This window comes from Triturus cristatus, chromosome 7 (assembly GCF_964204655.1).
Source record: "Triturus cristatus chromosome 7, aTriCri1.1, whole genome shotgun sequence".
Lineage (NCBI taxonomy): Eukaryota > Metazoa > Chordata > Amphibia > Caudata > Salamandridae > Triturus > Triturus cristatus.
Window position 1 is genome coordinate 391435898 of NC_140590.1, and position 27581 is coordinate 391463478.

The window sequence follows — 27581 nt, forward strand, 5'->3', positions numbered from 1 at the left end:
CTAACTCTTTGGAAAAAAAAGAAACTCTACTAGAACCTTCCGATGATGCTTTTTGGAGGTCATGTTACTTACACTTGATCTTTTTGATTTGTTCCTCCTCTTGCCGTTTCATAGCCTACCTTTTTCCCACCATTATAGAACTACCTATTGCCCTTAGAAAAGATTTGAAGGCATCCCAGGTAACTTTTAGCTGAACCCATATTAGCTTGGAAAAAGACCTAGGCCTCCTCTCTTATGCTACCACCCCTTTGTCTAACAATACAGTCCTATCTAGGGTCCATCTTTTATTACCGGGTTTGTAGTGATGCCTAAGGGACAGGAGAACTGCCGAATGTTCTGAAAAAATAGCGGATAGATGTTTAACCTCATCATTCAATGCTAATAACTCCTGATCTACAAAGAAATAGTCGGAGTGGTGGCCATATTTTTTGCTGTAGAAAGTAAAATCCCTTGTCTCCCCATCTTACTCTGCCAAATATCTACCAGATTCAGCTCCTGGTTTTTACACTATATTAAAGTCTCCTCACATTATTACCGGGGCAGAAGCCTGTAAGAGGCATAATTCGAGCTTAATTAGAGCATCTGGCGCATCATCATTCGGGCCATAATAATTAGCACAAACTACAGGCGTCCCCTGTATCAAGTCTGCAACCAACCATCTCCTGGAGGAATTCGATTCATATCTTTCTAACTTTATGCCTGAATTGTTTCGAATAATGACCGCAACATCTCTTGAGTTGCCTCTCTCGTCCAAACAGACTGCTTCCTGAACCCAGGCCAATTTTTTTAAAGAAGACCTGCACTCCTCCCATTCCAAATGAGTTTCCTGGAGCAAGATAACCCTAGACTTGCTGTTCTTGAGGAATTCGGAAACCCAGACTAACTTCTTCCTGGACCTCAAACCATTCACATTCCAGGATATAAATTAAACCAGGTTTGATCTACTCATCATTGAATTTTGGCCCCGGCTCCCGTAAACCCACCTTAACTTATCGTCACAGTCGGCTACTCCCCTAAAAAGGGTAAAAAGACCCACCAAAACTAAGACCATGCGGACATATGACAGAACAAGGACAATTCTATTTTTCCCTCATGCCCCCACCACCCACCTTGGGGAACCCCCCTTCCTGTCCCTAGGCGAAATGATCGCCTTTTGAACCTCCTGAGTTTGGGGAGGGAATCCAAAATACAAAGAGAGAAAATAATTCATACTGAAAAAGGAAAGCGCGACTAAAGGTCAAAGTTATATCAATGCATAGATGCATCCTCTGCTCCGCTATTCTGGCCCTTTCATCTGTGCCAAAAGGGAGTCTACCTCTTCTGGGTTATACAATTTGTTCCGCCACATTATCCTCAGCATTGCAGGGAACTTCATTTGCAACTGGGCCCTCTTAATGCGTAGGTCATTCATTTTTGTGCCCAGCTCCCATTGCCTCTGCGCTGTTCTCTTACCGACAACCGATCGCATTTCATAGCTAAGGTCTCCAAACTTTAGAAAGCGTTCCTTCAGGGCAAGTCCCAACACTAACTCCTTGACTGAGTAAGAGAGGAAGTTTATCAATATTTTTCTTGGTGTCTTCCTCGCAGAGTTTAACGTGAACGGGTCCCATGCACCCTTTGAATTTCTCTATCCCAATCGATATCAGACCTTTCCTGAAGTAAGCCTTCCCCCAAAATTTTACAAATAAAGGATTGGATGTCATTTTTTTCAGAATTTTCAAGAATATTAAGGAATCTCACATTAATGCGCCTAGCATGTAATTCAAACCTCTGCCGGCCCTCTAGCAACAACTTATTTTGGGTTTTAACCCTTTCAACGCGGCCAGACTTTCCCCGCAGTGCGGAAAAATTCCACTTGTGTGCATGTTAAATGGTAGCGGCAGTTTCAGTCGATAACCTTTCAAGTATTTGCCCGGCGGTAATCGCCTCTCATACCACTCGATAATTTACCAATAAAAGAGGCAGGCGCCGGAGACTGGAAGGCAGGAAACAAAGTTTTATTCCGTCGGAGCAGAACACATCAGATCAGACAGCAAGGTATCGTCACGAGGTGCTCTAACTGCATCTCTGAGACCTGGTCTCTTATACACTGGTTTATTGCTTTATTACACATAGTACATTCTTGAGATTCCCTTGATGTACGGGGGGAATATCCCCTGAAGCCCCGGTTCAGATCCGATCCCACACATAGATACAGTAGAAGTTCCCACCCCACCCACAGTAGGAGATGGCTATTGCGCAGCAGGGTATTCCGCCAATTCCTGGGGGGTGTGTGACCGGTCGGGTCTCAGGGAGTAGGGGCTTTGATCTACTGTAATCCCTTTGATGTGGGGTGTTTCCCTTACAGTAGGGGCAATAAACTGCATCCGCAGGGCTAGGTGATGGCCTGGGACCAGTTCAGACAATGGGGCGCAGAGGAAGGGGGTTATCAAAGGAGAGGCATGACCATGTATGGGTTGTCGGTCGGAAGTGGTTCCGTAGCAGGGTCGCGCAGAAAGAGAGGGTTTATGGCCTGTATGAGAGAGCGGGGGTGGCCAGCGCGCGGGGGATGCTCGCAGCGCCAAGGGGACCGCGCTGGCGATTGACAATGAGCGGGGAGAGAGTGGGGTGCCTAAAATGGTGGCCGTGCATTCGCTGTGCGTGGCGCTGGGGAGAGGCAAGATGGCGCAGATAATGTTCAGTTTGCAAGCTAAATTTCCACAGTCCTCCCTTTTAACATATCTCACCAGCTTGTCCGGCCAATATTCACCTTTGTTAGCCTTTCAGTTACAGTATCGTCAATGTTCGTCATACATTTAAAGATACAGAGTCTTTAGGGTAGGCAGGAGTAATCTGACACATTTGTACATTGTCTCATACAGTTTGATAAAGTAGGCGAGGAGGAAGTACATTCAAAGTTGCAGTATAGTCGTGTACATGGCTGGTGTTGTATGAATGTTACTATACAAAGTTACATTTTCTTAACTTCTCAGTGTACAGTCGGAAGTGATTGATGCAACATCATGAAAACTTGATAAGAAGATAGTTAATATAATAAGGTGGTTGGGAGAGGATTTTCAACTTTGACATGGGTTCTTCTTTCCAGTGTCCTTGTTTTATAAAGAGCTATCACTGGTAAGCTCTCATTGTTGTTCTTCTTTCGTTGGCACTGTTGAGCACCGGCGGTGGAGCTAAGGTCCAGCTCAAATCCGATTTCTCACATGGCAGGGTGTGACCACTCACTGTTCTTTGATCACAGTCCTGTTCCTTAACACAGTTCACCACAGGTACTTTGAGACAGGGTGCCGGCCTTTTGTTCTTCGGTAGTAGGTCAAAGTCATAGTCCAAATAAAAGAGGAAGAGAGAATGGGGTGGCGTGGGATCGGATCAAAAATGCGGACCAAGGAGAGCAGAATCTTTCAGCACTGGGCCCATCAATCGGGCCCGACGGGTTGAGACTTCAGGCACGCTGGTCAGTGAGCAGGGGCCTCGATGTAGCCCTTCGCGCTTATCGTTCTGATAATGGTGTCTCGTCTCACACCCTTTTTGCTTCGTCGCTTCCCCCTTGGTCGATGTCATAGATGCTTTATGATCCGCAGCCAGACTGTGCGTCACGTCCGACCCCTCTCTTCCGATGGCTGCAGGTTATCTTTGAATGGGTTATAAGAAACGAAAGTCTTAGAGATTTTGGCAGGGAAGACATTTACATACTTCATTCTCTCTCCCAACCACTGAGTAGTTGCGGAAATGCTCTTATCTGTTACTATATGATTGGTGTCTATTAACTCTGATGTTAATGTGCGTGTTACTAATCTATTAATTACTGCTGTGGTGCAGGGTTCTGTGGGTGTCCCTGTCCATCGTCTGGCCTTCTAGGTGTCAGTTTCTGCGCCCTATAGTACAAGGTTTGGTAATACCCGTAAGTGCGAGGTGCTACGGTCATGCGTTCACGAGTATCCTTTTCATACAGTAGGTGACCCTTTATCAGTTTAAAACAGGGCCATCAGCTGTTTCGTTCGGAATACTCTGAGACGGCTAGTATAGGGCTGGAGTTATCTTTGGGAGAACAGGGTGCTTTAGACATTCTATTTCGGGCTAATTGGTCAGGGGTAATTCTGGGCGGTGGAGATGGTGTCCTTTAAGAACAAAAACCACTGACATATAGTCCCCGTGTTGAGGGTCAGATTGGGAGACATCAGTCGTCTTACCTGTCCTTTCCTTCTCAGCCGATTAGGCTTAACGTTCACAAAAAGGAGAGGTAGTAACGTGGTAAAGTATGGTCGTTTTTGTTTCTGTCAATTTGTTCGAACACCACCGTGTTCAGGCCAATTATACACTTACCAAAGAGGTGTATGTCGTTAATTTATTCAAGAAGAAAGAGGGCAAGAAAGAGCCTTTTGCGAGGGAGGGGGAGAGAGAGTGAGAGAGAGAGAGAGAGAGAGATGGGTAAGATAATAGGCCACTTGGTGCACACACAACATGGAGTAGCATGGGTCTGTTCCATGTAAGAAAACACAAGCGGGGAAAAGACATAAATTCGGTGATCACGTACACACAAATGCCGGATAGGGTGTGACAGTACATGCATCAAGACGGAGACTCAGGGCTGCGTTGAGCACGGGGACCTCTCCTTTCCTGTCCTCTATTCCTATGCATGCTGCGTACCTTTAGTATTTTGTAGTTTATCTTATGGGTTGTCTGACCCTTTATTCTCCTCCCTTTGATCGGTGGACGAGCACTTCAATCATACAATGACGCTCTCTTCAAGTGACCCAAACATGAAATGCATACACATTCATATCGTATAATCGTAGTACACACGCACAATCATATCATACAGTTTTTCATGTTCCCAATGATGGTTTGTAATTTTACGCACTATCTCACAACATTTGTCTATGTTTTCCCTGATGTTGAACTTGGTGCGGTCCATGTCCACTCCACTCTTCAGTCGGAACTTCGTCGTGACCTATAGAGGGGAAAATAAGAGGGGAGGGGAGGTGCAGTATTCAAAATACCCCAGCGCGCGCAGACACGAAAGGTTCTACCTACCATGTACCAGGCTAGCCGCAGGGGTGGGTAATACCACGGACCTATTATTCTTTAGTTCGAGGCAAAGATGCTCTAGTTCATTCATCTCCTAAATTCGGGTTCCCTGGTCGTGCATGTATTTCTCAATTGGTCGTGTATTATGGTGCAAGATACCATACCTTGCGTGCAACATATACCTTAAGTTATAGTTCATTATTGATTTGACAATTCTTGGAAAAAGGGCAGGCGTGATGGGTACAAATTCCGTTAAACAAAAATATTTTAGGCAAATCGAGTCTGTATTATCTGTATGCTTTCGCTTAGGAGTGACAATCATTTATTTAAAAGAGAAACCTTCAACAACCCAGATGATTAGTCATGACACTGATTCCGTAATTCCTTTTTAAGAAGCCCTTTATTTAAAACAATGTCAGTGTAGAAATACGGGCCTACAGCCGCTATAGGCCGGCCACGGTGTGAGAGGCGTCGAGCAACATGAGCAACACTAGATTAACATAAAAATCGGTTCCCCCCTCTCCCCCACCATCATGTGTGAAAGCATCGCATACATATATATATATATCTCTTTTTAACACAAATGTCACGTGACTGGAACGCCACAAGGAGTTGTAGGCCACTCCTACATCAGCGCCATCTTAGGGCGGGGTCGGGCAAGTGCACAGTCTAAGTCTTTCCATGAATTAGCAGTTGAACTAGAATTCCTTTCGGTAGTTCGAGAACTTTCGTTAGCGTCAACTTTGCGTCAGCATGGCGTCACTGCAACCTTGTAGCAATGCCATGGTTCGTTCTTAGGGCGGGGCGGCAGGCGGGTTCTTCCGCCGACGTTTTACTTTTTCACTGCACCAAGCGGAGGCAAGGTGGCCGTCGCCCGGGGGGCAAAAGAGCAATGGCGGTGGTTTTGTCCTTCCCGGAAGTCCGCAGGAGTCGAATGTCAAATGACTCCAACCAATTCTGCAAGGCTGAGGGGAGCGTTCTGTCAAGGGTGGGGCCCATGCCCTAGCAAACAAGCTTTCGAGTCCAGAATTGTCTCACGGTGGGCCAGGCCTGGAACCGGAGGGGTCAACCGCCGGAGTTCAAGGGCAGCAGTAGCAGCAGCTCTTCGGTACGGCTATCGGAGAGGGGCCAACAGCAGCTACAGCGGCAGTTCAGATGGTATTGCCACCGGAGTGGTTCCAGTAGCAGCGACAACAGCAGTTCGGATGGTATCACCACCGGAGTGGGCCCCTGCTTACTTGGCTGCGGGGGCCCACTCCCCGCGTCGGGTGCTAGCGGCAGTTCTGGTGAACCCTGTGCTTGGGTTGTTGCCTGGCGGCCACGTGTAGGGGTGCCGGCTCAGCTGAACGGCGAATGAAGTGGCAGGGCGCAGCTCAGCTGGCTGACGTGTGAAAGATGCGGTTGGGGTGCCCTCATCTGCTGGCGAGCCTCCACCTGGGGAGGTGGGGGAGGCCCGCCCGCGTCGCCTCCCCCCGCCAGGGCACCCTTCCGTTATTGAAGGAAGAAGTGAATGGGAAGATCCGCACAGCGTGTCAGGGTGAAATCCAGCAGGCCGATGAAAAAGATGGCTGGGTGCAGCTTAGCTGGCCGGCGAGTCAAAGACGGTTGGGTGCAGCTTAGCTGGCCGGTGAGTCAAAGACGGTTGGGTGCAGCTTAGCTGGCCGGTGAGTCAAAGACGGTTGGGGTGCCCGGCGAGCCTCCACCTGGGGAGGTGGGGGAGGTCCGTCCGCGTCGCCTCCCCCCGCCAGGGCATCAGCCCTTATTGAAGAAAGAAGAAAGAAGACGGGTAGGCCCGCACAGCATGGCGGGCTCCGCCTTGGTGTTGCCAGAACTTCGGCGCTTCGTATAGCCTCCGGCCTATTCGCACAATCGCCCGCCACTGATGTCAAGGGATTTTTGCATGGCTTTTATAGCCCAAAGTCAACTAAGAGGGACCGCCCAAAACAGGCCAATGTTGCAACTTCGAGGTAGGAGAGGCGAGGACGGTGTCACGTGGACGTAAATGCTTTGGGGTGCAGGTCGCAGCAGACTGTCATGTAAATAGTTGTTTAAAACATGTTCTAACCTGTTCATTTTGCCGGAATGTTGTTATACTTATAAGTTATTAAAAATGTTTGACCATACTATTTTGCTGGAGCGTTGTACGTATCAGCGATCCAGTTAGCGTATTCGGAAAATGGCGTGGTTCGATTGCACGTGATCCTAATCAAGGGTGGTGACGTTGATGGTGGGTATCAACAAACTTCCTGTTGTGCCTATTGGGGTCCCTATTTTTGTTCAGTTCCAAAAGGACCGGGCACTGGGATTTCCAGTGTCCGAATCCTCTACAGAACGCACATTGATTCCCATCTAAGTCTCTCCATCCGTTGTAGGGTGTAGGTGTATGGTCTCTAGGGGGTAGCTTTCAAAGGGGCGGTTGGTTGGTAATTCTCTTTCGGGGGTTCCCTTCCCATGGTCACCCCTTGCAACTGTGCTATCATTACCCTCTCCTTTAATTCCTTTTTCTTCTTCTCTGACGCCCTATCATTCTCGTTCTTCTGGTTTTCGTAGTATTGGGCCATCTGGAGAATTGCTGCGGGTTTGGAGGCTGCCCAACTACTCTCGCTGGTCTGTAGTTTCTGGGAAACTTCTGGCGACAGATCCTTTACATAATTCTGGACAAAAAGGTGATGTCCGGTTGCGGTGGTCATGTCTTGGCCACTGTAATCGGAGAACACAGTCTCGAATCGGGAGAAGTATTCAGACACATCCTCCTGGGGTTTCTGGCGGCAAGCCGTCACTATCGACCAGTCTACCTTTCTTTCTGGGATTAGAGTCTTCAGCTTTTGTACAATCTTGTCTGGGAGCTCTAAGATGGCCTTCGGGGGTTTCTGTCCTGGTTCTCGCTGTTTATCTATGGTATCGAGTTGTACCCAGGTATATCCGAACGGCTCAGCGTGGTCAACTTTCCGGATTTGTTTCCACACATCAGCCGGCAGGCATAGCCCAAAGAACAAGTCGATATCTGCTAACGTCATTATCGTTGAGCCTAAGGCTGTACCCAATTCAGTGTAGAAGGCAGTCGGGTTCTTTCTCAAGTCGGGTAGAGTCTTTCTAAAGGTCAAAATATCTTGCCGGTCCCACGGCTGGTAGACCCAGTTATATACAACCCTTCCCTTCGCATCTTGGTGGTTGATGTCGTCGTGTGTTCCCTGACCCCGTGGGGGGACCCAGTAGGGGGCAGCTTCTTTAATGGGCATCATGGCATCGGACCTTCCTCCCTGGGGCTTAGTTGCTATGGGGGTTTCTGTTTTGGTGGTCTGTCCATGTTCTTTAAGGTGTCGGTAGACCTCGAGTGTACGGGTGAAGAGGTTCGCTACATCGCCCTCTCTTTCTTCCCCAATGTCTACCTTCCTATATAGGGCCGCTAAGCCTTCGGGACCTTTATCGTGGTACCTATCCTCATATGCATTCAGGGCGTGATAACAGAGCCGTACGACGAAGTGTCGTCTGCGGCTGTCGGCGTACGAGTTATACACGTCTGTTATATACTCCTCACTTTCTTTTCGTTCCACCAGCGTCCCTACTATCTTGTCAATTCCTGCTCGTTCATCCTTAGTTAATCGATTCATTCTGGTGGACTCTTTCTTTCCTATCTCATGGTCGTCTAGCGTTGTAGTCGACGTTGGGTTCGGCACAAGAGGCTCAGCCGGCGCGGAGGCCGTGAGGGCCGAGGCCCCTGTACTGCTTTCGCTCGTGTTCGGGGGTTGTGGGTGTTGCACTATTGATTGGGAGGGTGCATACGGAGGGGGCATGTAAATGATCGGGGGACCTAACAGTAACTCGTCATTCGTTCGCTGCTTGGAGGACAACTCAGGGTAGAGCAAAGAAGGGGTCCTAACAGCGTACCGGCCTGAGGTTTCGGGCTCCTGTCTTAGTTTAGTTTCCCTTCTCTCCTTTATGTCTTCTTCTAACTTTCTAGCGGCAAGGTGAGCTGCCTTTCGTAATTCATTTTCTGCTTTTACTTCTTCCCTCTTTTTCCGTTGCGTCGCTTCTTTGCGCCACATGCCGATACTGTCAAGCATAGTAGGCGTCGTCTTGTTGCTACGCAGAGCTATTTCTAGCGCTTCTATCTTATGGTCGTCGAAGGATCCCATCAGTGGCCACTGACTTTCGGGGTCCTTCTTGGTATATTTATGCCACAGCTTGCTATAAGCTACGGCGACTAGTCCATATTTAATGAACATGTCCTTATTAGGGGTGCCTTCCAGTGGAGCCGGGTGGTTCACCTCTAATAAGCGGTCCGGGCAGAACCAACTACCAATCAGTGGGGAGAAGATAGGCATGACGGGTTTCAACGGGGACAAAAGTCAGCACTACCTATCTTTTCACTGCTTGCAAAGACTAGACAGAATATCTCTATTCTTCGTTATTTGTAAGCAGAGAATACCTCCAAAGAACCAATATCGAACAACTAGTGTTCGGACAATCAATCAATCAATCAATGGGGAGATAAAGATAGGCACGACGGGTTTCAACGGGGACAAAAGTCTGCGTTACCTACCCTTCACTATTTGCAAAGACTAGACAGAATATTCCTATTCTACGTTATTTGCAAACAGAGAATATCTCAAAAAGCACTATTCTTCAACACAATCAATGTTCGGACAATCAATCAATGGGGAGATAAAGATAGGCACGACGGGTTTCAACGGGGACAAAAGTCTGCGTTACCTACCCTTCACTATCTGCAAAGGGAGAGAGAGAGAGAGTATTTCTACTCCTCCCCGTTTGTAGACAGCGAATATCTCAAAAAGAACAATCAATGAGCAATACTAGTATTTCCAAAGCATCAAACAATCAATCAATTATTTCTCAATTTGTCGTGTATCACGACCTTACCCGGACCGCGTGGACAGTTTCTCGTCTTCCGCCTCCAGCGCCCGATCGTCCTCTACTCTCCGTATTTGCCGCGGCACTCCTGATGGTTCCCAGTCAGGACCGTAGATCACTCGAGAGAGGTCTGCTCGGAACCAGTGAAGTTCGGATGATCGGCTGCCAGACGAGGGTCTATTGGGCAGGAGCTCTCCCGATCGTTGCAGTCGTTCACTCTGTCGTCGGGACCTCTCCCACTGGATCCACGTGTCGCTGATGGGCCCCACGTTTGGGACGCCAATTGTTAAATGGTAGCGGCAGTTTCAGTCGATAACCTTTCAAGTATTTGCCCGGCGGTAATCGCCTCTCATACCACTCGATAATTTACCAATAAAAGAGGCAGGCGCCGGAGACTGGAAGGCAGGAAACAAAGTTTTATTCCGTCGGAGCAGAACACATCAGATCAGACAGCAAGGTATCGTCACGAGGTGCTCTAACTGCATCTCTGAGACCTGGTCTCTTATACACTGGTTTATTGCTTTATTACACATAGTACATTCTTGAGATTCCCTTGATGTACGGGGGGAATATCCCCTGAAGCCCCGGTTCAGATCCGATCCCACACATAGATACAGTAGAAGTTCCCACCCCACCCACAGGAGGAGATGGCTATTGCGCAGCAGGGTATTCCGCCAATTCCTGGGGGGTGTGTGACCGGTCGGGTCTCAGGGAGTAGGGGCTTTGATCTACTGTAATCCCTTTGATGTGGGGTGTTTCCCTTACAGTAGGGGCAATAAACTGCATCCGCAGGGCTAGGTGATGGCCTGGGACCAGTTCAGACAATGGGGCGCAGAGGAAGGGGGTTATCAAAGGAGAGGCATGACCATGTATGGGTTGTCGGTCGGAAGTGGTTCCGTAGCAGGGTCGCGCAGAAAGAGAGGGTTTATGGCCTGTATGAGAGAGCGGGGGTGGCCAGCGCGCGGGGGATGCTCGCAGCGCCAAGGGGACCGCGCTGGCGATTGACAATGAGCGGGGAGAGAGTGGGGTGCCTAAAATGGTGGCCGTGCATTCGCTGTGCGTGGCGCTGGGGAGAGGCAAGATGGCGCAGATAATGTTCAGTTTGCAAGCTAAATTTCCACATGCACATCGGACGGCTCCAGTCCGTCCGACATACATGCCCACCATGTCCGATGCATGAAAGGGTTAAGACCTACAATGTCACTGGTGTTCTTGGCCAAAGCAGCTGACAGAGACTTTACCTCTCCTTCCAAAACTGAAGTATATTGGGCAATTCCGTCTAATTTCTGCATTTTTCTTTGATGCCCTTTTGATTTTGTTCAGAAATCTCAAATTTAACCACGATATCGCGTCTCAAAGTAAGGAGTAGATTCTCTACCTGATTTCCTGAGGGGAACTCCTCTTGGGGGTGATGATCTGACCCAGGGCTCCCACCGTTGTCCTGTGTCAGGCTAGGACTGTTACCCACAGTCCGCCAACCCATTATACCTTCCTAGGTTACCTGTACTTCGGCTTGGGTGTCGTCTTGATTTTCTGCCAGAAGGGAAAAGCGGAGGGGGAGGCTTAGGAGCTAAACACCCTTCCTTTGGCCCACACCTCTTATTTCTCCCAGCGCCTCTAGTTACTTTTTTACCGGGGGATACTGCTAGGGGCTCTCTGGCTATAGAGTCCTTTACTCTCCCAGCAACACCTTTCTTCTCAGGCACTGAGCGTAAAAGATACCTGTTCCTTACAGGTGGAATCAGCGCCTCTATGGCGACAGGGAGCTAGGTAGCCTTCCCCCCCTGTAAAATCCTGTGTGGGAACTCCTCTATTACTTTCACCCCCAACTCCTCATTCACCAAACTCATAGGGAGAGAGAGTACCTGAGAGGGGATGTTGTGTTCCATCCACCCCCTCTTTAACGTAGCCTTGCTCCTCAAATACTGCTGCTGTTGCTGTAGCCGTGTTGCTGTCTCTCCAGGTACACTCAGCGTCGAAACACCGCAACTTGCTGCTGGACCACTGCTAGCTGCACTGCTGTGACTGCTGTGCTTTGCCTCCAAATACGCTGATCCTCTGCAGACTCTGCTGACTCTGCCCCTCCTGAACCTGAACCCGGCCAACACCGTCACCGCACGGGTATCCGCAGTGATGTCGCTGCCCAGCACCAATTCTTCTGTAAGGCAGAGCCTGTTACCGTATCCGTGCCCGTGCCCATATGCAACTCTGAAGCGGAACAAACAGCCAAATTTACTCGCACTTGCCTCCAGTCGTCACCACTGCAAATCAAATCATTACTTCAAGCTTGACGCTTCATGATTTTCCCGAAGTTGAATTCCCTAACTCCTTCGCTCGGGAGTTCCCGCGACTGGCGTCAACCAGCCACCATGTTCCCCGTCATGTGACCCCCACATTGGCTAAGAGATTTGATTGGTTAAACATCCTTTCATCGTTAACATAGGTAGATCCCACCCTCTTTCTTCTTCATCAGGGTGTGCTTGGCAACAGACACATTCCTTCTAGAAGCAGTTATTTTGGAAGGGATTTGGGTGTTTTTTGTTTTTTCTGTAGAAATTTAAAATGGCAACTTCTGCTGACTTTCAAGAAGAAGAGGAGCCAAATCTAATGGAGGAAGAAGAGGAGCCACCCAGAAAAAAGAAGGAGAGTGTGGTCTGGGAGTCTTTCTCCATTCCAGAGGGTCAGAAAAAAGCTAATGCCAAAAAGTTGACTTGTAACATTTGCAAAAAGGTGCTTTCAGCGGGTCCGAAAAAATAATTTGTGTGGTACTTCATCTATGTATAAGCACCTGAAGACCATCCATGGAAACCAGCGTGCTCCAGCAGAACTCGCCAGGCTGAAGGTGATTGATGGTGCCCAGGATGTGCAGCCAGGAATATATAAGCAGGGCAACAGGGTGCAGAACATTCCCCCACACTGCCTGATTTTGCAAAGGCAGGCCTTTTTCCCCAAAGTGTGTGACAGTTTTGAGTGTGGGGTAATAGGTTGTCCAAACCATGTTGGACACCATCAACAACCATTGTTGTTGATTTTTTTTATTTTTCCCAATTAGTCACACTGTTTTGTGCTTGTTTTTTGTTTACATTTTCATATTGAAAAACTAAAAACCGATTAAAATAGTTTAAAAAATAAACTGTTATTACGGAACCACTTATCCTGGTTTAAATAAGAAAAAGTATATGTTGTGTGAATGGATGAGTGCATGCATAGTGCCTGGTTGATTGGATGAGTGCATGGGTAGTGCCTGGGTGTCTGGATAAGTGCAAGGGTAGTGCCTGGGTCATTGGATGAGTGCATGGGTAGTGGTTGAGGGAATAGATGAGTGTATGCAAAGTGCCTGGGTAATTGGATGAGTGCAAGGGTAGTGCCTGGGTGATTGGGTGAGTGCATGGAGAGTGCCTGGGTGATTGACGGAGTGCATGGATAGTGCCTGGGTGATTGGATTACTGCATGGGTAGTGCCTGGGTGAGTGGACAAGTGCAACAGTAGCATCTGGGTGATTGAATGACTGCCTGGTTAGTGACTCTTAAAGTTATGTTATGTTATGTTATTAAAAAATTTATAAAGCGCGCGTACGCCCAAGGGCTTCTTGGCGCTGGTAAGATAAAAAACATAACAAGAGGTGAGTCTGCCGGAAGAGTTATTTCGGATAAGCTTTTGTGAAGAGGTGAGTTTTACAAGCCTTTCTAAAGGCAAGGAGGTCTTTACTCTGTCTGAGGGCTAGTGGTAAAGAGTTCCATAGGGTGGCTGCCAGGAAGTGGAAGCTGCTGCCGCCTTGTCGTTTTTTCTTGAAACGAGGAACTTCTAAAAGGTCTTTGTGGGCGGATCTTAGGTTCCGTGAGGGGACATATCTACCGATCAGCTGTCTGATAAATAGGGGTCCCTTGCCTTGCAGAGCCTTAAAGATAATGCACCCGGCTTTGAATTCGGCTCTTTGAGCCACAGGTAGCCAGTGCAAACTCTCCAGGCCTGGTTTGATAGGTTCCCATTTGGGTACTTTGCAGATCAGCCTAGCGGCCTGATTCTGCAGGTACTGTAGTCTTTTAAGTTGTCCTGCAGGTAGGCCTAGGTATAGGCTATTAGAAAAGTCAATGTGGGAGAGGACTAAGGCCATGACTACCTGGATTAAGGCGGAGGGAGTGAGGAAATGGGCGATTTTCCTGATTTTCCTTAGTTGGAAAAATCCAGAGGAGACCACGGTACCAATTTGGGATTTTAGCGAGAGGTCCCCGTTGATGGTTATCCCCAGGCTTTTTACAGTGGAAGATTTCTTAGGGGGAAGACCCATGTCCGACGGCCAGAAGTTAGGGCTCCAACTGATTTCGCTCTTGCCGGGCAGAATCAACTCAGTTTTCCCTGGGTTTAACTTGAGGTGATTTGAGGACATCCAGCTCTGGATTAGGGTCATGGTGGCTTGGAAGTCCTCCACCGCGTTAGGGGAATTGAGAACAAAGATAAGCTGTAAGTCATCTGCATAGTTATATACAGTGACTTTGTGCTTACTCAGGGCAAAGAGGAGGGGCCGCATGTACAGGTTGAACAACAAGGGGGATAGTGAGGAGCCCTGGGGCACCCCACAGAAAGACTTGACCTTGGCGGCAGAAAAGGAGCCTAAGCGAACCGATTGGGTGCGTTCGGAGATGAACGATTTTAACCAGGCTAGGGCAGAGTCTCTGAGACCCGCCTGTTCGACACGGTTGACCAGAATGGAATAGTCAACCGTGTCGAATGCCGCGGACAAGTCGAGAAGTACTAAGGCTTGATGAAGGTTGTTATCAGCGTTGGACCTCAAGGTGTTCTGGACTGCCAATATTACTGCCTCAGTGGAGTGACCAGGTCGGAAGCCTGCTTGGTTGGGTTGGAGATATTCTGTTTCCTCCACGAAGTTAGAGAGGCAGTTGGTGACGTGCGCCTCCAGCATTTTCGATAGAAAAGGTAGCAAAGATATGGGCCGATAGTTCGTAAGGTCGAGCGGGTCGATGCCAGGCTTCTTGGTGAGGGGAATCAGTAAGGCCTGTTTGAAGCTGCTAGGTACTGTCCCTGACGTGAGAGAGTCGTTGAGTAGGGATATCATGCTGTTGGGCATAGCTCGACCAATTTCTTTCATGATATGGGGGGGACAGACATCCATAGGGGATCCTGATTTGACTCTAGACAATAATGTCAAGAAAGTTTTCAAATCAATAAGGGGATAGGAATGTAAGGTTGAGGGATTGAGATAGATGTCATCCACTGGGGCGGATGATGGGAGTGTGGAGATGTTCTGCTTAATCGTTAAGATCTTATCACGGAAAAAGTCGTTCAGGGAGTTGCATAACGCTTGTGAGGGAACTACCGGGGGGGAAGTTCTATCGTCGTTGCAAAGGTCGTTCACAATCCTGAAAATTTCTTTTGACTTGTTGGTAGAGTTGAGGACTTTAGATGAATAGTAGGTTGTTTTATGGTTCTGTAGAGTTTTTTGGTATGTCTTCCTGGCTGAGCAGTATGCGGCTTTGGCCAGTGGACAGTACTGGGAGCGCCAGGTTCTTTCCTTTTGCCTCACTTCTAATTTCAGTGTTTTTAGTTCGGGTGTAAACCATTTATGTGCATCCGGGCTCCTTGAGCAGCTGAGATGCGTGAGGGGAGCATAGATGTTAATCGCTTCAGTGAGCCATTCATTGAGCCGGCTATCGGCCTCATCCACATTGTTGCTGTCGAGGGGGGGGGAGTTACCCAAGAAGTTTAGAAAGGCTGGCATATGCATGGAGGACCATTTCCTGATGGTTTTACTGGATTGTAGTTTAAAGTGGGTTGTCTTATCTAGCTGGAAAGAGAAACTTATGCTGTGGTGATCGGACCAGCAACAGGGTTTTATGTCTAATACAGATAGGGGCAGGTTCAGAGACCAGATTTGGTCGAGGCTGTGGCCCTTCTGGTGGGTCTCGGTGTGGATGTGTTGTGTCAGGTTAAGATCACAGAAGAGTTCGCTCATCTCTGCAGCTTGGGGGTCCAACGATAGATTGTCGAACCAGAAATTTAGATCTCCAACCAGGAGTAGTTTAGGATGGTTAGTAACCAATGGTGCCAGTAGCTGAGCTAGAACAGAAGGGAATGTAGCCATGATTTGGGGAGGGCGATATAATAGGACCAATATAAGTGAGCCATTGGGGGTGTCTATTTTGGCGACTATATTTTCAGTATTAGGTAAAGGCAGAGAGGGGAGCTGTCTGAGTTGGAACTTTTTATTGACGATTATTGCTGCTCCTCCCCCAGTTTTTCCGCCTGGGCGGAGTGCTGATAGAATATAGTAGTCTGCAGGTAGGGCAGCTAAAATATCCGGTAGTGAGTCCGGAGTGAGCCAGGTCTCCGTCAGTAGCAGCATGTCAGGTTGTTTGTCCATGAGTAGCAGAAATATGTCAGATTGGTGCTTAATCATGGAGCGGGTGTTAAGATAGATACACCTGAACGTGTAGGTGGAGCAGGGTGTGGTCGTGCGCATAGAGTACTCAGGAGCAGGGGCGTTCGTGAGGGAGGCAGAGTTGCCTATACCTAAGTGAGAAATGCGTTTAGCTGCGTGATAAGGGACAGGTGGACACGTCGTGGCGGTTGGGCGCCATACCTGTAGTTCAGCAGAAGTATAAGTGTAGTGGCTCGCAGGGTCCTTGGCCCCTGGTCCCGGACGCTCGCGGACGAGCGCAGACGAGCTTGCCTTATGCGCGCCTTCGGCGCGCATTCGTCGCGCCCGCTGCGCTCGTCCGCTGCGCTTCCTGTATAGGCACATGATTTATAGCTGGCAGGGGGGATGAGATGTGGGCGTGGCCTGACCGGGTGGGCGTGGCCTATGTCCTGGGCAATGGCGGCAGGGAAACCAAAACAAACCCTCGCCAATGGAAGCTTGTATCTCAGCTGTCAGAGGGCTCGTGAAAGCGCGAAGTGCTCGGTGCAGGTGAGTGCAAGTTTTTAAAAGACCAAAGAAATTCTGTCACTTTCTATTTAAAATATGCAAAATCGCTCTACTCCCGGCTCAAGCCTCAGGAGGTTCCGTTTTTTAAGATGCAGCGCTTGTAGTCAGCGCTCTCTATATAGCGCGGGAAGGTAGGGGTGGGCGTGGCCTGACCGGGTGGGCGTGGCCTATGTCCTGGGCAATGGCGGCAGGGAAACCAAAACAAACCCTCGCCAATGGAAGCTTGTATCTCAGCTGTCAGAGGGCTCGTGAAAGCGCGAAGTGCTCGGTGCAGGTGAGTGCAAGTTTTTAAAAGACCAAAGAAATTCTGTCACTTTCTATTTAAAATATGCAAAATCGCTCTACTCCCGGCTCAAGCCTCAGGAGGTTCCGTTTTTTAAGATGCAGCGCTTGTAGTCAGCGCTCTCTATATAGCGCGGGAAGGTAGGGGTGGGCGTGGCCTGACCGGGTGGGCGTGGCCTATGTCCTGGGCAATGGCGGCAGGGAAACCAAAACAAACCCTCGCCAATGGAAGCTTGTATCTCAGCTGTCAGAGGGCTCGTGAAAGCGCGAAGTGCTCGGTGCAGGTGAGTGCAAGTTTTTAAAAGACCAAAGAAATTCTGTCACTTTCTATTTAAAATATGCAAAATCGCTCTACTCCCGGCTCAAGCCTCAGGAGGTTCCGTTTTTTAAGATGCAGCGCTTGTAGTCAGCGCTCTCTATATAGCGCGGGAAGGTAGGGGTGGGCGTGGCCTGACCGGGTGGGCGTGGCCTATGTCCTGGGCAATGGCGGCAGGGAAACCAAAACAAACCCTCGCCAATGGAAGCTTGTATCTCAGCTGTCAGAGGGCTCGTGAAAGCGCGAAGTGCTCGGTGCAGGTGAGTGCAAGTTTTTAAAAGACCAAAGAAATTCTGTCACTTTCTATTTAAAATATGCAAAATCGCTCTACTCCCGGCTCAAGCCTCAGGAGGTTCCGTTTTTTAAGATGCAGCGCTTGTAGTCAGCGCTCTCTATATAGCGCGGGAAGGTAGGGGTGGGCGTGGCCTGACCGGGTGGGCGTGGCCTATGTCCTGGGCAATGGCGGCAGGGAAACCAAAACAAACCCTCGCCAATGGAAGCTTGTATCTCAGCTGTCAGAGGGCTCGTGAAAGCGCGAAGTGCTCGGTGCAGGTGAGTGCAAGTTTTTAAAAGACCAAAGAAATTCTGTCACTTTCTATTTAAAATATGCAAAATCGCTCTACTCCCGGCTCAAGCCTCAGGAGGTTCCGTTTTTTAAGACTCCTAACTTTACTACTAATAAAGGCCTTCTGTGAATACCAAAAGTAGTACGTTTAGGATTTTATCTCAGATTAGTTCTGTGAATCGGCCCCTGAGTGAATGGGCACAATTGGTAGCAGCTACAAGAATAAATGAGTACATGGGTAGCTGCTGAGTGAATGGATGAGAGTATGGGTAGCACCTCATTGAAAGACTGAGTGCAAGAGTACAGACTAGGTGATTATATCAGTTCATAGGTAGTGCCTGAGTGAATGGATCAGAGCATGTACAGTGGGTGATTGGACGACTGAGTGCAAGGGTAGTGCTTGAGTCAAAGGATGAGTGCATAGGTACTGCCTGAATAAATGGATAAGTGCAGAGCTAGTCGCTATGTGATTCATAAGTGTATAGGTAGTGTGTAGATGAATGGATAAGTGCATGGGTTGTACCACATACAGTAGATTCTATTGTTTAAAACTTAGGCTTATTAGCTCTATGACATATGTTAAAATACTTGTTAAAATGAGAACATACATCAGACTTGCACATTGTCAAATTTTCAAATATAATAAAAAATCACTTTAAGTTTCAAGCATTGATATTAGTATATACATATATATATACTACTTCAAGTATAACTTTGTTAAGAATAATGTAAGTTACAATCGAGGTAAATACAGTTTTGAACATGTCTTTAAAGTCACATAAGAATACTAGTTTGTTAAAAGCAAAAGCAGTTTGCTATAGAAACTGTAACTGAAAGTAAAAGGCAAACTATTAATGTAGCACTTTTATTGGGGTATGCACTTTTGCAGAAAGTGAGTGTGATACTGCTCCTTGTGATTAGAATGAGACTTTGCAAATAGTCTAAAAATTGTAAATTATTAATATTAGAAACAAATAACATATAAATACATTTAAAACATTTCTCCAGTTTATCATGAATGTTGCATTATGTGTTCTTATCTTTGAGGTAATTTAGATAAATCATTCAGTAAATCTATTGTAGAGTAGTATTATCCCACACTGCATTAAATCTGTTGTCAATGTTGAATAGTATCTACTATAAAGAAGAACAAGAAACACATTTATTTAATGATAATATATCAGAACAATTATAATATTACATTTTTGAGAACATAACATTAATTTATAATTAGATAACATTTTCAGTTTTCTTTTATTGCTTTTCTCAAATTGCACATAACTTCACCATACACAGCGATTTTAATGTAGCATCATAATTGAACAGTAGGGAAACAACAATCAAATTAATTGTACCAAAAAAACCAAATCAGCATAGTAGATCATTATCAATATGAGTAACCATGTGTTTTCCTATATACAATGTTAATCACTTCTTTCCTCTACATTAACTCTATACATTTGAATACATGTACAATCTTATTTACATTTGGCACAATATTGACAACAAATATATAAACTATTTGCTTTTTTTAAACACAATTTACAAAATATAATATCTATTAGGCAAAAGAATAATCAAAACACTAATTATAAACACTAATAGATTGCATTGCTTTCTATTTTCTGTTGACATCTTCCCCAATAGGCCGAATGATATTCTCAGAACTTTGGCTGGAGAAATAACATATAAGAATTTGGTAATTGAGAATGCGATTTAGGTTTGAATTCCAAGTGGTCAAATTGCAATGTGTCCATCCTTTGTTACACTTTAAATAAACATTATAGTGTCCAAATGTTGTAGTAGGTCCATCATGGAAAATATTAGCCACTGTTGTATAGGTTCTTCCTGTAATAGATATTTGACTTCCCTTAAAATGCGTAATTTTAGTTTCCAATTTTCTTCCTTTTGCATTACAACGTTGTAACATCAAAATTACATATTTTCTAAATCTTTCTATATGTAATGTAGACAACATCTCTGATCTACAACGTGAACATGTCATATCCTGATTTGCTGGTTTAATCAATTTGGTAAAAGATACCGATTTGCAGTCTGGTATTGTGAAGTATAGTAAACATTCTGTTTGTATTTGAGTGGTAGAAGTAAACAAACATTCCTCACAGTTATGGTCCCATTTGTAACTTAGTCCAAATAAGTTAGCAATGTTTAATGTGCAAGCATGAGCATTAGAAATTCTTGTGCATCTAGTTCTATGTTTAGAGTAATTGTCAATGAGCCAGCACATTTATCTAAAAGTTGTTGAATGCTAGAAGCAGAATGTATTTTAATTCTGTCACTTACCAGCTGTCAAAATAAATGATTTCAGTGCAGAACTGAATCGTTTTTCACAATTTTCCATGGCTTCATGATGAAGATATGATAAATGAAACAAAACATTCAGAACCACATTAGCATAACACTTGTTAACTTAACTGTTTTCCAACTGATAACCTACAATGTCATTATCACTTTCCACTTTTTTTTCTTTACGCCTTCAACTTTCTCTTCAGTTGGTTTCTTATTTTTAACCTCAGTTGAATGTTTGATATATTTCCGTTTTGGACACACTACGCGTTTCTCATATATTGGATATTCACCTAAATGAGGAGCATAAACACTTCTTAAATGATTGTACTCTCTTACACAATTTGCATCAGCACTAAGCTTTTTCTCATCAAAATCTATCAAATACAAACCAGACAATGTTCTTACTCTAGACAATGCAACGTATGCCATTCCCTTTTTGAACACCGTACTTCCAATATTTACAAAAGCTCTGTATATGCTAGAGATAGAGGAAACTGATGTCTATGAAGATACAAGTCTTTTACAAGCAAAAAACATACAACACAATGCCCAATCTGGTCTCCTAATTAATCTGGTCAAATTTTATCATCAAAAATTCTATTCCATCTCTATTTTGATAATTACCGAAATCAACAACTTTTCCCATTGCTCCATTTACTAAACCTTCTTCTACATTTGGATTCAGGAGGTAGGGCTGCTCTTATTCTGTTAGACCTGTCAGCGGCGTTCAACACTGTGCCACACTCCCTGCTCCTGGACCGTCTCCAGGAAATTGGAGTTTTGGGGGGTACTTGGATGTGGCTGAAATCCTTTCTTGAGGGCAGAATGCAACAAATTTGGAACCCTTCTTTCTCATCCTCACCCCAGACTGTGACCACGGGAGTGTCACAAGGGTCTACTTTGAGCCCTTTTCTTTTTAACATTTATGCCACTCCCTGAATACAGATGGCTGAGGAGCTCAGCACCAAGGTCATCGCTTATGCTGATGACACCCAGCTCCTCTTCACATGGAAGAAAAGCAACTCCTCCACCTCCCTAGCTAAATCTTGTCTGTCAGCCATCTTTTGATGGCTTACCACTGCCCAGTTAAAATGCAACGAGGAAAAAACTTAGATCCTTCTTTTCAGGTACTTCCCCCATCAGTTCCGGAAATCGTTCTGGCCAGACGAATCTCCAATGCCGACCTCAGAGGGCCAACTGAAAAAAAAATTAAGAATCTGGTTTGATGAGATGTTGAACTTCTCTACTCAGATCAAGAAACTTACAGGTCAGTGATTTGGCACACTGAAATCCCAAAAAAGTTCCTCCCTCTTCTCCCTATGCTAGCAAGGGAAACTGTCACCTGTGTGCTGGTGTCCTCACACCTTGATAATGCCAATGCCTTGTATGTAGGACTGTCCAACTATCTTCTAAACAAACTAAAGGTGGTACAGAATGCCGCAGCCAGAACTCTTCTTAGTATTCCCATAAACACCAGCGTGAGACAACACCTGTGTGACTTGCACTGGCTGCCTGTAATGGAGAGGGTGAATATTAAATCCCTGGTCCTGTCACATTCAGCTGTCTAGGGACATGGTCCTGTTTACCTGAGAAAGTGCTTCAGGTTCTATCTTCCCACCTTAAGAGAGATGGAGGGGGCTCTCTTGCTTTGAGGGCAGCTTCAGCCTGCAACCTTCTTCCCTTTGACCTCCAAAGCATTCAGGGTCCCAAGCTTTTCAGGAAAAGGCTTGACTTTTCTCTTTCTCTAGCAGTTTCTTTCTGCCTTCCCTTCCACTGGGCTCGCGCCGGGACACTCTTCTGAGAAGCTTTGCGCGCTACAAATCCCATAAACATAAACATTCAAATTATGCTGCAAAATTACTCGACAGTTTTTACATACATGTAAGCTCTTTTCTAATCCTGCAGTTTTAGATACAGACTTTTCCAAAGAATCCAATTTAGCCTGTAGTTTCTCAGTAGGAACAATTGGTACTCCCTGGTGTTACATTTTGTCAATAGCTTTATTTACCAGAATTTGTTGTTTTTCCAGTTTGAGTACTTGTTTATTGAATGTAGAACACTCTTGCAGTGTAGGCATCAGGCAAACTATAGATTTGTTTTCTACAAGCATATTGTACATTACTTTTGCTGCTGTTTTTTTCCGATGTTAGCAAGTTCCTTAGTAGCCGACTTTCTAAAACTTGTTTACCATGTTCTGCCAACATACCAACTCTTATGTCTTTAAGAATATTGCCATAATCTCCATCACCTGCTTGTTGCATATTCATAACTAGTTCTTTATATTCAAAGTTTAACCAAATATTTACATTCCCAATACTTTCCAAAGATTTCCTTGTGTCATCATGTAGAAGTGTTTTAAAAATGGTTGTCCTTTAATGGGAGTAAGTTGTAGAAAGTCTCCAAATACAATTAAATGTTTTCCTCCAAACAGAACATTGTAATCTGTTTTTAAAATCTGTTGCATTTGCAAGTGTGCAAACGTAAGCATTAAGTTTGACATCATGCTCACCTCATCAATTATTAAAAGTTTTAGTTTCTTCGTGGTCGCCAGCTGTTAAAGGGCGGTTTTCTGGGTGTACTACACCACCTTAATTTGAGCAGGGGTGCTCTATCTAAAATAGGGAAATACATGTGTGGGATGCAGGAACTGAATCAAGAGTGGCACAATTTATTTGAAGAAACAATTTCAAACAATAAATATTAAGATACTTGGTTAAGACCAGGTGTCAAAGACACATTTTGAAATGAAGAGCAAAAACATGCAATTGCAATGAGGCTTAAAATCTTAATAATTTAAAGAGAGAAATACTTTTCAAAATACAATAAAGCATTTTCATCCGTAAACAAGAATTTCTAAAATGAGGGCAATGGTTAACCGGGAATCACACAGCTTCGTGACTCAAAGGTTTCACAGTGAAGGGTGGTCTGTCGAAAGGACTGTGAGCAGCTTTTTTATATTGGTTTAATGAGGAAGTGCTTGACCGCAAGTCCGGCTTATGACAGGTGTTTGATCGTCAATCATGCCACAATTTGTACATTTCCCACAACCGATATACGTCACCTCATGGAATTTTTATAAGAAAGCGGAAGATTACAAAGGGTTAGAGGTAATTTTCTCATGCCATGTTGCTTGTCTTGGTTACCTGAAGCTAGCAGAAATACAGTAACATGAAGGAATTGAAATATTGCTACTGGGTCCCACCGCCATCGTGCCCCATCATGTTCCTCTTAGCTCAAGATGTTCCCTCTTCAGTGGTATTGCTATATTTCAGTGGATGTGAGAAGAGAAGTGCAACGAGAGAGTGGGGGCTCCGTGACTGGCTCGGTAACTGGTTTACAAAAAAAGACATTGAGCTGGGGCTCATGTTCTGTGCAGGGAGATGTCTTTGTGAGTTTATCAGAGAGGCATATGGTCCAACTAACAAACTCCTATATGCTGGTTGGTGGGTCGATATGGGGGTCCCATGCTTCAGGTGTGGGGCAGGAATGGCCTAAGGCAGTTATATGGTAAAACGGGACCCTGCTTCACTCTTGAGACCTCATAACAAGCTTCTCCCTACGGCTTTTGATATTCCAATTTTTTATCATGTTCAACAGGTAGCATAAGTAATCGATGTAAAGTAATACCTTTAATGTTGTGTACTGCTAATCCAGTTCGAGCTGCTATGACACAAGATACATGTGATTCTTTAGTTTTGTGTAGATAACTGGTGATAACATTAATTAAGAAACGTTTTCCTGTTCCAGCTTGATCACTAATGTACAATAGATTTGGTTGCAGTGATTGGCATTCGTTTTTTTCATGGAGCAAACCATGTTCTACCTGTTGTTTATCTTGTAGATATATGTATTTTTTGTTCAATATTTAGTTGCTCCTCTAACTTTTCAAACTGAATAATATCCTGTTGTGCTTGTTGCATTGCAGTTTCTACCTCATTCATTGCTATTGCTGCTTCAGTTTCAATAATTGGTTGTCCCAGTGGATCTTGAGTTAGTGGACCAGAACTTTGACTGCTTTGTGAACGTTATCTTGCTATTTCAGCTGCAATAGTACCTTCTTGTTCCATCTCATCATTTAACATGTGTAAGTAAGTTGGAAAAATTGTACACTGAATGCTGTCTTTAGTTGCATTAAAATAATCTTCATAGCAGGCAAAATCTCCAAGTAATTCTGTTTCACTACCCCTTGTCTTTAACAGTTGCAGAAGTGCTAAATAGAAAAATGTTCTTATCTGCAGTTTCACAACTCAGTTTTCTGTGATGAATATGATTCCCTTTGACATGTTTCACTAAACATCCATCATATTCAATTACTGCATATTTTTCTTCTTTTATATTTTATCTAATATTCTTTTTAAACCTATAATGCTGAAGTATTTCATACAGACATAGGTTTTCAAGATGTGGATTCCTTTTGGGATAGTATGTATCCAACATATTAGTTTTGACTATATCAGCACTCTCTGGCTCATACTGTGCAAAGTATTCGATTTCTTGTAAAGATTTCAATATGCTATTTCGTGTAGAGATCAGACTGAGACTTATCCACATGATTCCTCTTAACTTTGAATATAAACTGGCTGAGCCAAGCGATCCTAACATTCGTAGGATCCAATCTCTCTATGGGAAAGCATTTTCAAGTTGAAGTTGTACAATTTCTTGCTAAGACGCTTTTCTACCAATATTTCTTCTCCCATTTCTTTCCTCTGACTTTTCAGATTTTGTAATAAATGATGTAAACATAATGGGCAACAGCAATTGAATTATCTGCAGCATACTGAATATTCATGTTTGCATTCCACATTTTTAAAATAACTGGATTGTAGTCATTAATGCACTTGGAAGCTTCTGTTCTTCATAAGTTGTATGTATTCTTAGGAGATTTTCAAGTTATTGATTTTCTCACTGCTGAAAAAAACTATTTACTCTTCCTTTAGAAATTAAAGGACGTTGGAATTCAAAACGACATTCTGTATACAATGTTCCTTTACATTTATATTTCCATCTCTAGTATTTTCCACATCTATGAAAGCTTCAAACTTGTTGTCTCAAACTCTTTTCTTCTCCTTCTCAGACAAAACAGTTTCATATCCATCAGTTCCAAATTATGGTGCATTCTTTATCCGTAATAGCATGTGTATGTGAGGAGCACCTCAGGCCTGGTACTCTTTTCGCCAAAAGAAATCAGTTACCTCTCCAAGCTGTGGAACACTTTTGTTGCAGATAAAGGACATCATAGCTTGAAACTATGGTTAAAATATCTGCAGACATTTACAGGATCCAAACAACAGAGTTCTCCAGCTGTCTACAGTTCAATGTTTTTTACATTTGAAATTCCTTCTCGAAGTAAATCATCCCATACATATTCAACACAGCTTAGTTATAAACCATGTGGGTGTACCTAGGTTTCATAACATGCATTTAGGTTCACCATGACGTTGAAACTAATATTCATTGATGACACGTTGGCATGCCTTTAAATTAATTAACTGAGATTCTAAATTTTCATCTCTTGAACCTTGTCCATGAACTCTTTTGCAGAAACATGTTCAAGATGAACTCCTGTTTTTAATTTATGGTTTACTGCACATGAAAGCGCAGACAAATCACTTTCAGACAGAAGATGAAACATATATGGAATGCACTGCCGAAACCTTGGATTTTCACAATACATTCTTGTTGATCGTTATTCTGAAGCTGGAATCTGTACAGCTCTCTCATCAAATTTTCCACCGTCTCCAGTGAGGATTAGCTGTGGAAAACAACAAGCTTCTAAATAAAATTCCCATACACTCATGGGAGTTCCCTCTGCTTCTTTCATTTGAAATAATTCAATACTGTTTCCTATGATTTCAATCGAATGCAGAGGATGTATAGTATAATTTTCATAAATCTCTTCACTCCCGGACTTTTCCACTTTTTCAATTTGGCCACTTGAGATTACTGTTTCATCTTGTAAGCATATTACTTGTTCATCAACATTTACAGTTTTATAATAAATATTATTCTGTACCAGGTATCATTTAGCCTTTTGAAGTTTATTAACATCGACAAACTCTTGCCAGATTTTTCTACTCTTTGTTGGTACACCATGTACTAGAATAACTACTGGCTCATTTTCCTTGCTCTATAACCAACAGTTTCAATGTTTTACTTAAAATCTAAAGGTAAGTATACAACTCTTCCTTTGAGACCTTTTTGCAAATCTGTTGGTGGCAGCTTACCTGTTTTAGGCTCCATACCAACTGTCGGCTGAAATGTGTGTACAGATTAAATAAGAATAGACTCATATACATTTATATCTGCCAGTTCCTGAGGAATAGGTACCAACTGCAAGTTGGTATGAACTTCTCTAGTTGGTATTCTGTTTTCTTTTAATTTGTTGTAACAATACTTACAAATAACTTGATCACTAGCCAGCTAGGTGGAGACTCTCTGCAAGTACCCCTCCAATTTTAAACCTTTTAACTCACATTTGTTAAGTTTTAATTACGGATGTTAGCAGCTTTTGGCATTTTTACCTTTATGCTTTCTCTGTTGGCTCCTACCTTCACATCCTCCTCCAGGGCTGCTCCCCAGTCCACCATGGCTGTTTAGGTGCTGTTTAAACAGATGGAGCAAACCCAGAAAAGGTGATATCCGGTATGTCAGCTGTCCACCATCTTGGCAACTGAAATTCTAGTCTTTTCATTCTGAGCTCCCCGGGCTCCGCTCCGCTCTCCTATTTAATTAAATCCCGACGTGGACATGCAGCGGGCATGCCAAAGGCTAGCTCGTCTGCGCCCGTCTGCACCTGGACACTGCCAGCTGTCAGGAAGACTGCATCTTTTTGGGTAAATCATGTCCCATAAGCCGTACTCAAGTTTGGAGCTTACTGACATTGGAAAGGACACTCTCGGTATCTCTTGTAGAGAGAAACTTCACCTATCCAAAAAAGAGGTAACTGGCAATGCAACATTTGCAAGTTCTCCTGGACCTATCCCACCCCTCTAGCCAGGTATAAGGCCCTTGGGCCATCAATATATGACTCTTAACCAGCAAATCTCCAGTCAGTAACAGTAGCGTTAATCCGGAAAAGGTCAATCTCATCCCCCCAGTTGCAGTGCACTTATTTAAATGCACGTTCCATCCCTAAGAACGCTACAGAAGTTTGGAATCTTTCAGATTCAACAAAGCCAGATATATGTTTCATTACTGAAACCTGATTAAACCTGTCCTCATCCCCCTCCATAGTTAAAGCATTTCCTGAAGGCTATAGTGTAACTAGG

General features: G+C 44.7%; 1 protein-coding gene across 1 annotated transcript in view; it reads left to right on the plus strand.

Annotated features, from left to right (window-relative positions):
- The window catches only part of LOC146809762 (toll-like receptor 12), a 117301-nt gene that overhangs the window by 36222 nt on the left and 53498 nt on the right, over nt 1-27581 (plus strand). The window lies entirely within an intron of this gene.